At 44.5% G+C, this 13,600-nt stretch overlaps 1 protein-coding gene across 3 annotated transcripts in view; it reads right to left on the reverse strand.

Moving 5' to 3' along the window:
• Nucleotides 1–13,600, reverse strand: part of KIAA0319L (KIAA0319 like) — a 54,378-nt gene that overhangs the window by 39,670 nt on the left and 1,108 nt on the right. The gene's annotated exons all lie outside the window — the stretch shown is intronic.

Genomic DNA, 13,600 nt, shown 5'->3' on the forward strand with positions numbered 1-13,600 from the left:
CTATGGAAGAAAGAGACTTGGGGGTCATCATTGACCACAAGATGAACATGAGCCTGCAATGCGATGCGGCGGCTAGTAAAGCGACCAAAACGCTGGCTTGCATCCATAGATGCTTCTCAAGCAAATCCCGGGACGTCATTCTCCCCCTGTACTCGGCCTTAGTGAGGCCATGGCTGGAGTACTGTGTCCAGTTTTGGGCTCCACGATTCAAAAAGCATGTGGAGAAGCTTGAGAGAGTCCAGAGAAGAGCCACGCGCATGATCAGAGGTCAGGGAAACAGACCCTACGATGACAGGCTGAGAGCCCTGGGGCTCTTTAGCCTGAAAAAGCGCAGGCTCAGGGGTGATCTGATGGCCACCTACAAGTTTATCAGGGGTGACCACCAGCATCTGGGGGAACGTTTGTGCACCAGAGCGCCCCAAGGGATGACGAGGTCGAATGGTCACAAACTACTTAAAGATAGTTTCAGGCTGGACATAAGGAAGAATTTCTTTACTGTCCGAGCCCCCAAGGTCTGGAACAGCCTGCCACCAGAGGTGGTTCAAGCGCCTTCATTGAACACCTTCAAGATGAAACTGGATGCTTATCTTGCTGGGATCCTATGACCCCAGCTGACTTCCTGCCCTTTGGGCAGGGGGCTGGACTCGATGATCTTCCGAGGTCCCTTCCAGCCCTGATGTCTATGAAATCTATTGAGGTCCCTTCCGACCCTAAGATCTATGAATCTATAAAACCACATTTTCTTTCACATGCAAGCAATTGCTTCCCTTTTCCCCTCCAAAAACCCATTTTGGGATGGTACTATTTGACTACAAGTGGAAAACTCAGCAAGCTCAGGATATTCCCTAGGTTTTTCTGATGAAGTATGAATCATTTTGCTGTTTACAAATAATTCATCGACCCTTGAACATCACACAGAGTCCAAGTTTATCTTCAAAACGCTGCAGTGGCTCGGTGCGTTTTCTAAGGGTCAAAGATCATGTTGCCTTAGCTCAGGCTCTGTGGCAGATCCTGTTTTCAAAGCATAACTATGCAAGTTACTTAGGAACAATACCATCTGTTCCCAAGTAATTGATCTGAAAGGGGTTATCCCATTGCGATCAGGCGATCTGTTTGCCATAGCAGCTACCAGAGCGTGAAGGCAGCACACAAAGCTGCCAGACATCCTCCAGCAACGCTAAAGATACGTGGACAGATGAGGTAATGCACTTCCGCACAACCCATCGTTTCCCACTCCTGAAATACCCAAGAGTAGGTTTTCGACTGGAACGTGACTGCAACCCACATCTCCACTCCCACCTCATGCATTGTGATGCTGTCAGTTGTGTGAGGGAAGGAAAAAAAAAAAAGGTGAAAATCATAAAAAGGCAGTTGCAAACTATAGTGCAGTTTCAGAAAGAGGGAGATTAAGCCGAGAGCTGAATCTAGCCTGCAGGACCTTCTGATCTAGCCGGTGGCAGTGGGCCTTTGGAAGCAACTGCAACTCATCCTCTGCCCGGAGTCCCGTTTATTCCTTGTCCTCAGCACAAAGAACATGTTGCAAGTGTTTAACGAAAAGCCAATTTTCCTGGATATTGCTACTACATTTCTACAGCAAACGCTTCATTTAAGATCATCTTGTGTCTTAATAAAGACACAAAGAGCATACTTTAAGCCCATAGAAGAGCCTGTCTTCACTATGCAATAAAAAGGGTTGTTTCTGTGACAGGGTAATCCAGTCTAGCTCGGTATCACGTGCCTATGTCGAACTTTATTGAGCCACTGAAATACGTTTCCCAGATGGAGACAGAAGACAGCTTAGGCAGAGACAAGTAAAGGGAGCGAGACTATCTGGCTATAAGTATTTGAAGAGGAAAGCGGCAGTCAGCAACCATTTTAGGCAGCAGGCAGGAGTGACCCAGTTCAGGTCAGAGGTGGGCAAACACATGGGCACTAGGACTCGGCTGCCATTTCTCCTGGGAGAGAGCACTTGCTTCCAAAGCCCCACCGCCGCTAGCTAGATCAGAAGTCCCTGCAAGCTAGATTCAGCCTACGGGCCATAGGTTTTTGATCCCACTTGGATCTCTTTAAAAACCAGAGTATCGTTAGCAGAAAGGAAATGAATGAATAGCAAAAAGGGACATTCTGGCTCATCAACAGGTACTCCCAGAAAAATTCCCCATGGGAGAAGGGTTAGACCCCCTATTCGGGCATTTAAAATGAGATTGTTGACTAAAAAAGTTGACTGGAGAATTACCCAATGCTGTTCGTGAGCTTGCTGAGTTATATAGTCTGATGGCTGACACTGTTTGATTCTGAACTGATACAAAAGGTACTTGCAACTAAAAATCCTTTCCATCCATTTTAAGGCAGGTGAATCACTCGCACACCCACCAGCCTTTGTCAAGTCCTATTTCAGCTGTTTTGGAACCTTTCCAGCTATCGACAACTGCTGGTGGATGCCAATGCATCAGAAAAAGCAGACGACACCTGAGCAAGACTATGGAACTGCGACACTTGCATGCCAAAGTTTCCATTTAGAAGTGGGGGGTTTTGCAGAAAATCCCAAGAGAAGGCAGACACTCTACCTCGACTCGTCACAAAGCAGTTTGAACAGGAGGTGTTTGTTCCTGGGCTGGTACTGAGAAGCGCATGGATTTGGACTGGCTCCAGTCAGGCAGCTATGCCAGCATTGTTCTCAGAAGCAGAGAGAGAGAGATTGGCTCTGTCTCATGGACGTCATTATAAACAGAAAGATGCTCTGGTTTTAACTGGGGAAGTCAGTGAAGCCGAAAGGGTGGAAACGCCTAAACTCTTAAGTTTTCAGCTGTTTGGGGTGAAACCAGAAGGATGCTTGCTGAAGCAAGAGGTCAGTTCCTAAAGGCCTGTAGCCCCCCGCCCCTTAGATGCCTTTACCCTGAGTAGCATCTGTGCTTTCCGTAAGCACCCTGCCATCCTACTCTGCTTCATGTCTACCTAAAAGCCACTTCACAGCATCAATTCCCCACCTAAACCAGACAGCATGCTCCTATAGTAACACATGCCCACTCTTCTTAGGCAAAATGAGCCATCTCCTCCTGATGAGAGGAGGATCAGCCATCTCCTCCTGAAACTTGGCTTCTCAAACATGCTCAACGTTCACCTTGCGGAGTAGTTACCTGTGCAGTTAAAAACCATAAACACTGCAACAGACAGACTCTGAAACTCGAAAAACAAGAGATCCCTATATTTCTTCCTAGGTTACCCATCCCTCAAACCTGGACATGGCACCACCAGCTAAGTTACTCTTAGAAACAAGCAGCTGCCTGGAGCTCTTTGGCCGATCATTTGATGCAACTACTCCCAGCAACAGATGCAGAAGTCTTTCCTTCCCAGAGCAGGGGGGCTGGACACGATGATCTCATGAGGTCCCTTCCTAAACTTCTGTGCATCTGTAAAAAGAGCAAATTCATAAGCCTGTCCTTGCAAACGGCAAAGCCTACAGGACACCAAGAGATCTGAGGCTGTCCTCCTGTCCACACTACAGAGATGCATTCCAGCACGAGAGCTGCCTTCACACAGCATTTTAAAATGCATGAACTTATATATAAAATTGACAGCTGGAAAACAAGCACACACACAGGTATTTCTAATCAGTCCTGAAAAAGTTTCAACTGCAATTAAACAAAGCTTTGTTGGAAGTCAAATGCTCTTAAAAAGCAAAAGAAACTAAACCACTGAAGCGCTCTTAACTAGAGAGAAAAAGAGTACAAACCAAACATGAACATAAATATTTTCAATTCTCTTCTGAAAATACTAAATTGTGTTTTTAAATGGTTGATTTAAGAAATCCTAATAAAGTATCATCATCGGTCATCTATGGCTTTTATTGGTAGTAACCTGCTAGTTAAAATGGGTTGGTAGTCTGGGAGTCCACTACTCCCAGTTACTAAGGGCAAAATTACAGATGTACAACAGAGGTGCACATTGCATCTAAAGATTTTGAGGAACAAAAAGCTAAAGGCGTTGGATCAAAGCACTGTCTGAAAGGAGAGTTTATTTAATGGAACTATTTATAGGACATTTGAATTAAATGAAGTGACAGAAATTGGAGTACACAGGAAATAACTCGGGGCACTATAAAGTGTTATTCCAGCAGCTAGAATCACTAAAGCAAAATTTAGATCCACTAACTCATTTCAGAGTGCTCTAATGAGTTTAGTAAAACTGCCTTAGGTTGAGACCCGACAACACCTCCAAAGCACTGAGCAAGATTTGATTACCAGATTTTGGAGAGGGGAGGGATGTGGAGTCATTTTGGCCACTTTTCAGTTACAACAGAGATTGACGGGGGGGACCCAAAAAAACCCATGCACACTTCAGTTTTCTAGTGATTTATCACAGTTATGCAACTTTAATGGTTTAGATGACCATACCACAATGTAAAACTAATTCTTTGGGGGTGTTTTTAAGAAGCCAAGTTACTTCAGACTTTAGTTCAGGCACACAACGCGTGCACAGCAACTGCTGTGCTCATATAGATTTTTTGCAGAGTGAAAAATTAGAGCGCATACATGGATCAATGGATTAAAAGCTCCCTATATGCAGAGCTCTGTAGATTAAGGACTCCCTAAAATAGACTAATGACCAACCGGACCGTTGGCTCGACTGTGTTCAATGCCTCAGGGATAATGGGTCATTGGGAGATTACCTTACAAGCTATGTCATTGTACTCTGAGTGACAGAGAGGATGACATGCTCCAGGGCTGTGGCAAGATCCTCTAGACCACTATTAAAACTGGAAACTTCGTCGGCCATTAAAAGTAGCTGCAGGTTTGACAACAGAACTAGAGGATTTTCCTCCTCCTTTGAAAAATAGGAGCGCAAGTGTGATCTGTACATTAACACTAATCATTCTGAATCCTGTGTCCAGCTAGTGCAGTTACACCGACTTTGGAAAAGAAAATGTGGCAGTGAGGCTGCATTATAGCCAGCAATGCTCGTCACAGCTGAGGTTCACATGAACAGGGAAGCAGACACTACTACCCAATCAGAAATGTCTCTTGGAATTTGCTTTAAGAGAAGTGTGCAGAGATTTTTTCTTCCCCACCCCATTCCCAATCCTCTTGACCAGTGTTGTAAAGCCCGATAATGCTGGGGACAGGCAACAGGTGTCCAGTGTCACGAGACTCTGATTCATGTGATGTTTCCTTGAAACATCCTGCTAACAGGTTATAATCCAAGTCACTAGCGTTGGAAAGTCTAGTTCCACACACCCCACATTACTTGACTGTAAGAGAGAAGGATTTTTGTTCTTGCAAGCATTAAATGCTTTAGTAGTAATACGTTAGTAATCCCCCACCTTTCTTGGATAAGACCTTAACAGGACTCAAACCTAATGTTCCTGAAAGGGCCACTAATCTAGGCTTGCAAAACTCATTGCAAAGGTTTATCAGCCACAGAATCAAAGTTTCCTTGACAACCCCCATGTAAAACCAGTTTTTCATTGATATTTACTCAGCTCTCTCAGATAATTGGGAGAAGCAAGCGTGCAAAGTTGCATCAGTTCCACAGTTGCTGAAGCAATCATTGAAAGCACCTGACCACAGCGACCGCTTCACAATCCAAACAGGGAATTGCAGAAAAGTCACCTGTTTAAAGGCAAAGTGAGCACTGATGCACCTTAACAGAAACTGTTGCTCCAGTTGGATGCCTTATTCCAAATGTGCTCGATAAAATATGAATCTTCCTTTAGAAAAAGCAAACCTCAAAAGATGTGCTTTATTTTCCTATCAGATGGATGAAGGGAGGGGCTGGGTTTTTTAAGTAATTTTTAATGGCTGCCCAGAAAATGCAAGTTGAAAATAAATGGGCAGCCCAACCAGTGAATGAAAGCATCAGACACCATTGAATTCTCGCTAAATCAGTTCTGGCAGCCACTCGGGGTCGTGCTCCACAGGCCAACCCTCCATTTACAAGGGAGCGAGGGGGAAGTGTAGGTTTCTGACTCTGGGACATCCAATTGCTATTTTTAAACTAAACATTGAATAAATTTCACAGAAGGCTAAGCTGACAACGTACCTTTTAAACCAGCACCAGTCTTGTCACCCTTTATCAACATAAAATCCTCTCTCTCAGACCAAACAGCCTGCCTGGGGGAAACATCTGACCTCATTATACCTCCAAGTGCTTGGATAGTGGGTACCCTGCCAGGAGAGTGTGCTAATCTAGCAGGGGGAGTAACCCTGCTGTAACCTTCAGCGTTGGTTCTTTGGGGTACAGGGCAGTTGCCACTTTTTGTCGGGATGGGGCAGATTTTAATCTGAAATTAATTCTTGCAAGTTTATCCCAAGCACAAAGTAATCTCATCCTCTGATTTATACCACAAAAATCACCGACTAACATTATGGCTGCGAGTTCTGCTTCTCTGGTGGTTTTTAAATTCATAGATTCATAGATGCTAGGGTCGGAAGGGACCTCAATAGATCATTGAGTCCGACCCCCTGCATAGGCAGGAAAGAGCGCTGGGCTTAGATGACCCCAGCTAGATGCATATCCAACCTCCTCTTGAAGACCCCCAGGGTAGGGGAGAGCACCACCTCCCTTGGGAGCCCGTTCCAGACTTTGGCCACTCTAACTGTGAAGAAGTTCTTCCTTATGTCCAATCTAAATCTGCTGTCTGCTAGCTTGTGGCCATTATTTCTTGTAACCCCCGGGGGCGCATTGGTGAGTAAAGCCTCACCAATTCCCTTCTGTGCCCCCGTGATGAACTTATAGGCAGCCACAAGGTCGCCTCTCAACCTTCTCTTGCGGAGGCTGAAGAGGTCCAGGTGCCCCAGTCTCTCCTCATAGGGCTTGGCCTGCAAGCCCTTAACCATACGAGTGGCCCTTCTCTGGACCCTCTCCAGGTTATCCACATCCCTCTTGAAGTGCGGCACCCAAAATTGCACGCAGTATTCCAACTGAGGTCTGACCAGCGCCCGATAGAGGGGAAGTATCACCTCCTTGGACCTATTCGTCATGCATCTGCTGATGCACGATAAAGTGCTGTTAGCTTTTCTGATGGCTTTGTCACACTGCTGACTCATGTTCATCTTGGAGTCCACTAGGACTCCAAGATCCCTTTCCGCTTCCGTGCCACCCAGCAGGTCATTCCCTAGGCAGTAGGTATACTGGACATTTTTCCTCCCTAGGTGCAGCACTTTGCATTTCTCCTTGTTGAATTGCATTCTGTTGTTTTGTGCCCATTTGTCCAACCTGTCCAGGTCTGCTTGTAGTTGTTCCCTGCCCTCCGGCGTGTCCACTTCTCCCCACAGTTTTGTGTCATCCGCAAACTTGGACAGAGTACACTTCACTCCCTCATCCAAGTCGCTGATGAAGACGTTGAAGAGTAATCGGTCAAGGACCGAGCCCTGCAGGACCCCACTGCCCACACCCTTCCAGGTCGATACCAACCTATCCGCTACAACTCTCTGGGTACTACAATTCTCAGATGCACTTGCTGTTGGTGGCCAGCTGTACTCTCTACAAAGCCAAAACTATTATCTGAGTGGAGAGTGGGGAGACAAAAGATTTCCCTGCATCAGGCATTCAGGTGTCCACCAAAATCACTTCGGACAGGGCTCATCGGTTCCTCCCTAGGAAAGGATGCAACTTCTGAACAGACAAACTTGCACATCAGAGCTTTAGGTTTGAATCAAAACTGAGCAAAATCAATGAGGTTTTCCTAGGGACTCCCACAGGCTGTGAATCAGGCACATCCAGAAAAGAGTGTCCCTGAAGAAGAAAGGTCCCTTTCACTCACCTCCTGGAAGTACCATCACTAGCAAAACAATGTTTATGGTAATCTCTCTATCCATCTAGAAATTTGAGTCTGACTTATAGGAAGTAACAAATATGGCTTCTCTACTACTGTGCATTGATAGTTTAAAGGCTATTTACTCACCTTATGAAAAAAGCACATTTGTGAAACAGTGTATAGCACAGAATCTGAGTATATCATTTCAGGGTCTGGTTGGTTTTATTATTAAATATGTAGTTCTAATGATTTTTGGTGAGAGTCACAAGCTCATGAAATACAGGAGTTTAAGTCAGGGTTTGCAAAATGATGGCAAACAAAGATGAAAGTGATCCAACAGATCCTTTCTAGCCCAGCTTTAAGGAACAAACACAGGGCATTTTCTGGGTGCATACCCAAAAGCTCATCTGATTCTGCAAATATCAGTCCATTATCCCAACTAAGTTCTATGAACTGCATGCCTCTCATTAACTTATTTTCCTTTTCATGGGAGCTGCTGGGGGAAAAAAAAAAAAAAGTCAGGCACCAGTAATCGAAGACAACGTATAAATCAAATCAGACACGCTGGGTCTGCAAGATCTTCGTGATATCGCCACAGAACATGCAGAGATGCCAGCAACTTTGAGCCAGATCTGAAAAATGGAATTTTAGGTTTTTATGGTAATTGCTAGAAGACTGAACAGCAGAAGACCCTCCTGAAGTGCATTTAAAAATAACAAAACTGGGCTTGAATAGAAACAGTTGATAGCCTGCTCTTAAGTCTTAAAATTAAGCCACCCGGTATTTCTTCAGACAAGTTCTTTTGCATTCTCATTTAAACATATGCAGCCAATACAGTGATATGATTAATTGCTTATGCAAAGGACAGCCTTAATTCATCATCACTCAGCAGTCAGTGCAACTCTATTGCCCAATTTGGCAAGGGATAGAGAAGAGGAAGAGGTTTGCTTGTATTACTGAGCTGTTTGCAGGCAAGACTGTTTCGGGGAATGCTCTGCCAGCCCCCTTATGCTGGATGCCATGCAAGACTGCACAGCAGTAGAAGAACACAGGAACTGCCAGGCTGAATCAGAGCAATGGGCTGTTTGGTTCACTGTCGTCTCCGAGACTGGCCTGCACCAGCTGCTTCAGGCCAAAGGAAAAGAAACCCTGCAGGAGGCAGGTTTTGGATAGCTTGCCTCCAGGGAAAGCTGTTTCTCAACCTAGTACTTATGGGTCAGTTTCCAGCCTCCAGGCATAAGGGTGCATCTCCTTTTCCAAGCACATCTGTAATAGTACATAATAGTAAATCACTCTGGCTCTAATGCAACTCTACCGTATTGTACAGTGACTTGTGACCATGGTGGAGAAACGTTAGCTTTACAATTATTCATTCACATAAAACCCAGTTCATGCATCCCACAGAAGCCAAGAACCATCTGTATCAACTCCCATTTAAATCTCATTTCTAAAGCACATGCTGCACTGGCCAAGACATTGAATGCTAGCCATTGACACCAGATGAAGAAGAGAAAAGTAGCTTAGCCTGGAGAAGGAGAGTGAACAGCCAATAGCAGGCATGATGTACCAAAACTCTGATTCAGTGTGCCAGTTCAATGCCCCACCCTGGGCAAACAAACCAAGAAAGGCACCAGTGAAGGGCTGCACTACATGCTACTGAAGGCACACGTCACTACTGTATGAAGCTCCTGTGCTCATGAAAAGGACTAAAAAGGATGACACACAACTGCTGGATGAGATCAGCAGTCAGCACCAGCCAGCACCAGGCACTCCACACGAAAAAGGCAGGGAACCCCACAATGAACTTCTCACAGGGAAAGTTTTCTCCTGCCACAAAGTGAAGCAGGCACATTCTTCTCCCTTATATGTTTTTACCCCTCCGGCAAATTTCCCTGCTTACCCTTATAAATCCTCTCATCCTTTTCTGGATCCTGAAGTTCTTGGCCTCAGCGGTTATTTATGTGCTATGTAAACAGCCACTGCCTTTCATCTGTTTGAAATGTGCAGTCACTTCATTTCATTGCCCACTAGCCCCATTTGTTTGATAAGAAAAGAAAAGAGGGAGCCCAGTTTTCATCCGCTGAGTCTATTTGTTATTCCATACTCTTCCTCTCGCTCCAGCCTTTCCGATCACGGGGCGGGGGGGAGTCAAGGAGACTGTACCCAGCTGAGCAGGAAATAAGAGTATCAAAAGATAAGGCATTTCATGCTGTGCTACAGGAAGAGTTTAATTGGCAAGGTATGATCTTGTAAGGGTAGTTATAAGCTGCATGGCTACAAATGCTGTTTTTAGCACTCAGAGCAGAGGCCTGGAGTTTGGATTCCTGGATGCTAAGCCTAGCCCTGCCACTGGCCTTGAGCAAGTCAGAGCCTCTTACTTTAGATAACTTATTCAATTATTTGAAGGAGTTAAATGAAAGGAATTATAGCTCCTAAGGACTCATTTCACAAGCCAATGTGACACTCTCCAATTTTAGATTAGTGGCAGTGCTGGTCACCATGACTACAAAAGCTGTTGGTTATAAACTATATTTTATTACAAAGTCAACTGCTTGCAAAAATAAGATCTATTGCACTCTTTCAGCCAACATTAATCAAATTCCAGGGGCTGGCCACCAACGTGCTGCTTTTGCCTCAACCTTTAAGGCCACAAATTAAAAGTGCCCCTTTCTGCTTTAATTAATGACTGGATTAATAAAGCAATACCAGAGAAGTTACCAACTGCATAGGAACACTTTTGGCCCTAGCCAGTGCTTTGTTAAACACCTCATTTGGAATCCCCTACGGGAAAGCAGATGTTAACATAACCAGACACCTGTCAAAGGGAGTAGCAGCTAATTAATAGCCCTGCTTTAGCCAAGTGTAGTCTGGGTTAGATCTTTTGCAAGCTTTATGCACACACTGATCCACAGCATCTCCTACTACTCTGATCCCTGGCTCCGCACATATAGACTCACTATTCTCTCTACTCCGTTACTGGGCTTCTTGGATAAAGAATGTCACTCGGGTCATAATGTGCGACAGTTTGGAGCGTTGCACAGTCAGGACTGGTAAAACAGTAAAGATTTATTTTTGCTTGCTGATGCTGAGTCAGCTAACTTTTAAATGAGATGTTCTTGGTATGGGATAATGTTAATTGGAACCAATCTGCTGCACAAGCAAAAACTTAAGTCCAGAGAAAAGCCATTTAGGGTCACCTTTATGTCAACTGAAATCTGCCCATCTCACCCTGCTGTAAATGAACAACCAGCCATTCTAGTACACTATAACAAGCATCTTGTTAGATGATGACATCTCAGAATTGCTTGGTTATTTCTCAATAAGGGTTCTGTTGTCGAGTTTTTTTGCTTCTTTTGCTGCAGTAAAATGGAGCTGGAAAGCATTCACTTGCCCACTCACCAGAGAGAGAAGAAACTCTTCTTGCTGGGTGAGGATTCATTTCTTCAGGATTTCAGATTTCATGAAGAAAAAAACAAAACAATTCTAGCCCTTGTAGCTATCAGCACAACTTTACAGAATGTGACCAAATCCAGCACACCCAGAGCCATCCCCCTGAGTCCACAGGCAGCTTTCATGCTTTTGCTTTTGCTCATAATTTTGCCAAACACTAGTCAGATACAGAGAGTGCTGGGCAGAACTGCAGGCTGTAGGGAAGTCATCAAGAATCATGCTGGTTTCATGCTGATACTGGGAAAAGCTACAGACAGCACAAGCTGGGACTGGAGTTATTTACTAGGGAAGAGGTAGAGTGCTGTAGTCTTCCCCTCCCCCGAGAAAGGGGAGGAAGGGATTGAAGTATCTTTCCCCACCCAGCTGGCAGATGATAGGCTTTGACAGTGCTAGAAAGGGATTGATATGAGGACCACAACCCTTCCCTGGACAATGGCCTGAAAGAAATCCCAGCACCCTTCAGCCTTCCAAGAATGAAGACTGGCAGGGAAACTCATTGTTCAAAAACCTGGCTGAGATAACCGCAAAAGTCAATCTGTCTGGCAGTTTTAACCCTCCAGAAAAGTTCACATGCATGGACTAGCAGCAGTAAGCCAATCAGAGCCATGTTAATATGTCTCCATTAAAATGATCAAGTCCTGTGATGAAGTTTTCTTCATTTAAGGGTATAAATTAGGTTGATAATAGTATTAAAAATAACAGGGGGTAGTCTACAAGGTCTACTTTGCTCTGGTATTCTCTAGCCTACAGACACTAAGTCTGAGAAGTAAGTGTGCGTGTTGCTATCAAAACTGTTTCTTACACAGTAATTCAGGTTAGAGATATAGGACTTGTCTCCATGGCAAAGCTGTTACCAGTTGTACATGTAAAATTATAATGGGATAGCAAATGTGGGCCCAGTTTCAGTCTGATAAATGTGGCTTTTTGCAGGTTAGTTTAAAAACCCCTTCCTAAGAGGAAGGAGAGAAAGACCATTTATTGAGAGGTAAGAATAACAGCAAATTGCCAAGCATGAGCTGCTCTGTGGTAAAGTAGTGATGTGCACAGTCTTACCTGGGGTACACAGGAAATCCTAACCCCCAAACCATCTGTACATACCCTAGGCAAACAAATTAACCCCCAAATCACCAACACAATCAAAGTGTCCATACAGGAGCTCTGCCACCACGTCAACTGTTACAAGATCAGTCACTCTGGATTTTGAAGTTTTATTAAAGACCAGAAACTGAGAGCAGGAACACCAGCCTACAGGAAACATGCAAGCCTACTGATAAATGCCAAGGAAGGGACAGGGCGACCGGAATGCTCAGGAATTCAAAAGCATCTTTCAGCACATTTTGGACTAGAAGACTGCAGTCACCCACGCAGCTCAAAGCAATTAAACCTACCGCTTGACAAATGTCAAGAAAGGTGTGGTGAAACTAATACTCCTCAGCAGCCTGAAAAGAACAGCGCGGGGAGTGGGGTGGAAGAGACATCCTGGCCTTGATGTAACTAATAGGAGGAAATGTCCTTGTTAAGACAAAGTTTAGTATTACATGCGTTAGCGGACTGGTGACTTGCAGACTCTGCCCAGTGAATGCCTTGACCCACAAAAACTCATGCATGCAAACATTACCCGTGGCCTTATCTTCACTGGGATTCTACCCCATTTAACACACCTAAAGCAAGGACTGAAACAAAACAAAACAAAACAAAAAAGAACCTTCTCTAAGAGTGAGGAAACCAAGTCTTCAACACAAACTAAGAAAAAATCCTTCCTTTTTAAAAGTGCTTTTGGTTGCTGTACAGTACATAAGAAAACCAACCTGAAGTGAATTCAGTTGACTGAAGTGATTTACTGCCTTTGTGGAAGTTTACAGTGCTGACCAACCTCGTTTGGCTTCAATCCATTGAGTATTCTGAAAGTGATGGCATTTTCCCTAGCGTGATTAGGAGTCTCTTTTATAAAAAATAAAGAAGAATTTTCAACTCGGAGGACTTGCAAAGAGCCTCCTCACGCAGCCAGATGAGCACATATTTATGCTAGCTGGGCAGAGAAATGAATTTTCCTTGGGAAGGACCATGTTATTTGTAGCCTGGGACATATGCAAGATGTTGCTGTTGACTCCTCTAACACAGGATTTCCAAGCCAGCCAGCCCATCGCTTTAGAATCAAGTAGTGCTAAAGTTACCTTTCCACTAGAAAACCTGCTTTTTTAATCCCTCAGGGCAGTCGTTTTCAACCTGTGATCTCAGGACCCCTAAGAGGTCTGCGAAAGGTGACTATAAATCAATCAAAAGGATGCGAATAACCACACTTACAATTCAAAGGGGTCCGCACCTCCATTCAAAAATGTTTAGGGGTCCACAAATGAAAAGAGGTTGAAAACCACTGCTTTAGAGGCACCCCGC

Source organism: Alligator sinensis, unplaced genomic scaffold (genome assembly GCF_000455745.1).
Source record: "Alligator sinensis unplaced genomic scaffold, ASM45574v1 scaffold547_1, whole genome shotgun sequence".
NCBI classification, from domain to species: Eukaryota; Metazoa; Chordata; order Crocodylia; family Alligatoridae; genus Alligator; species Alligator sinensis.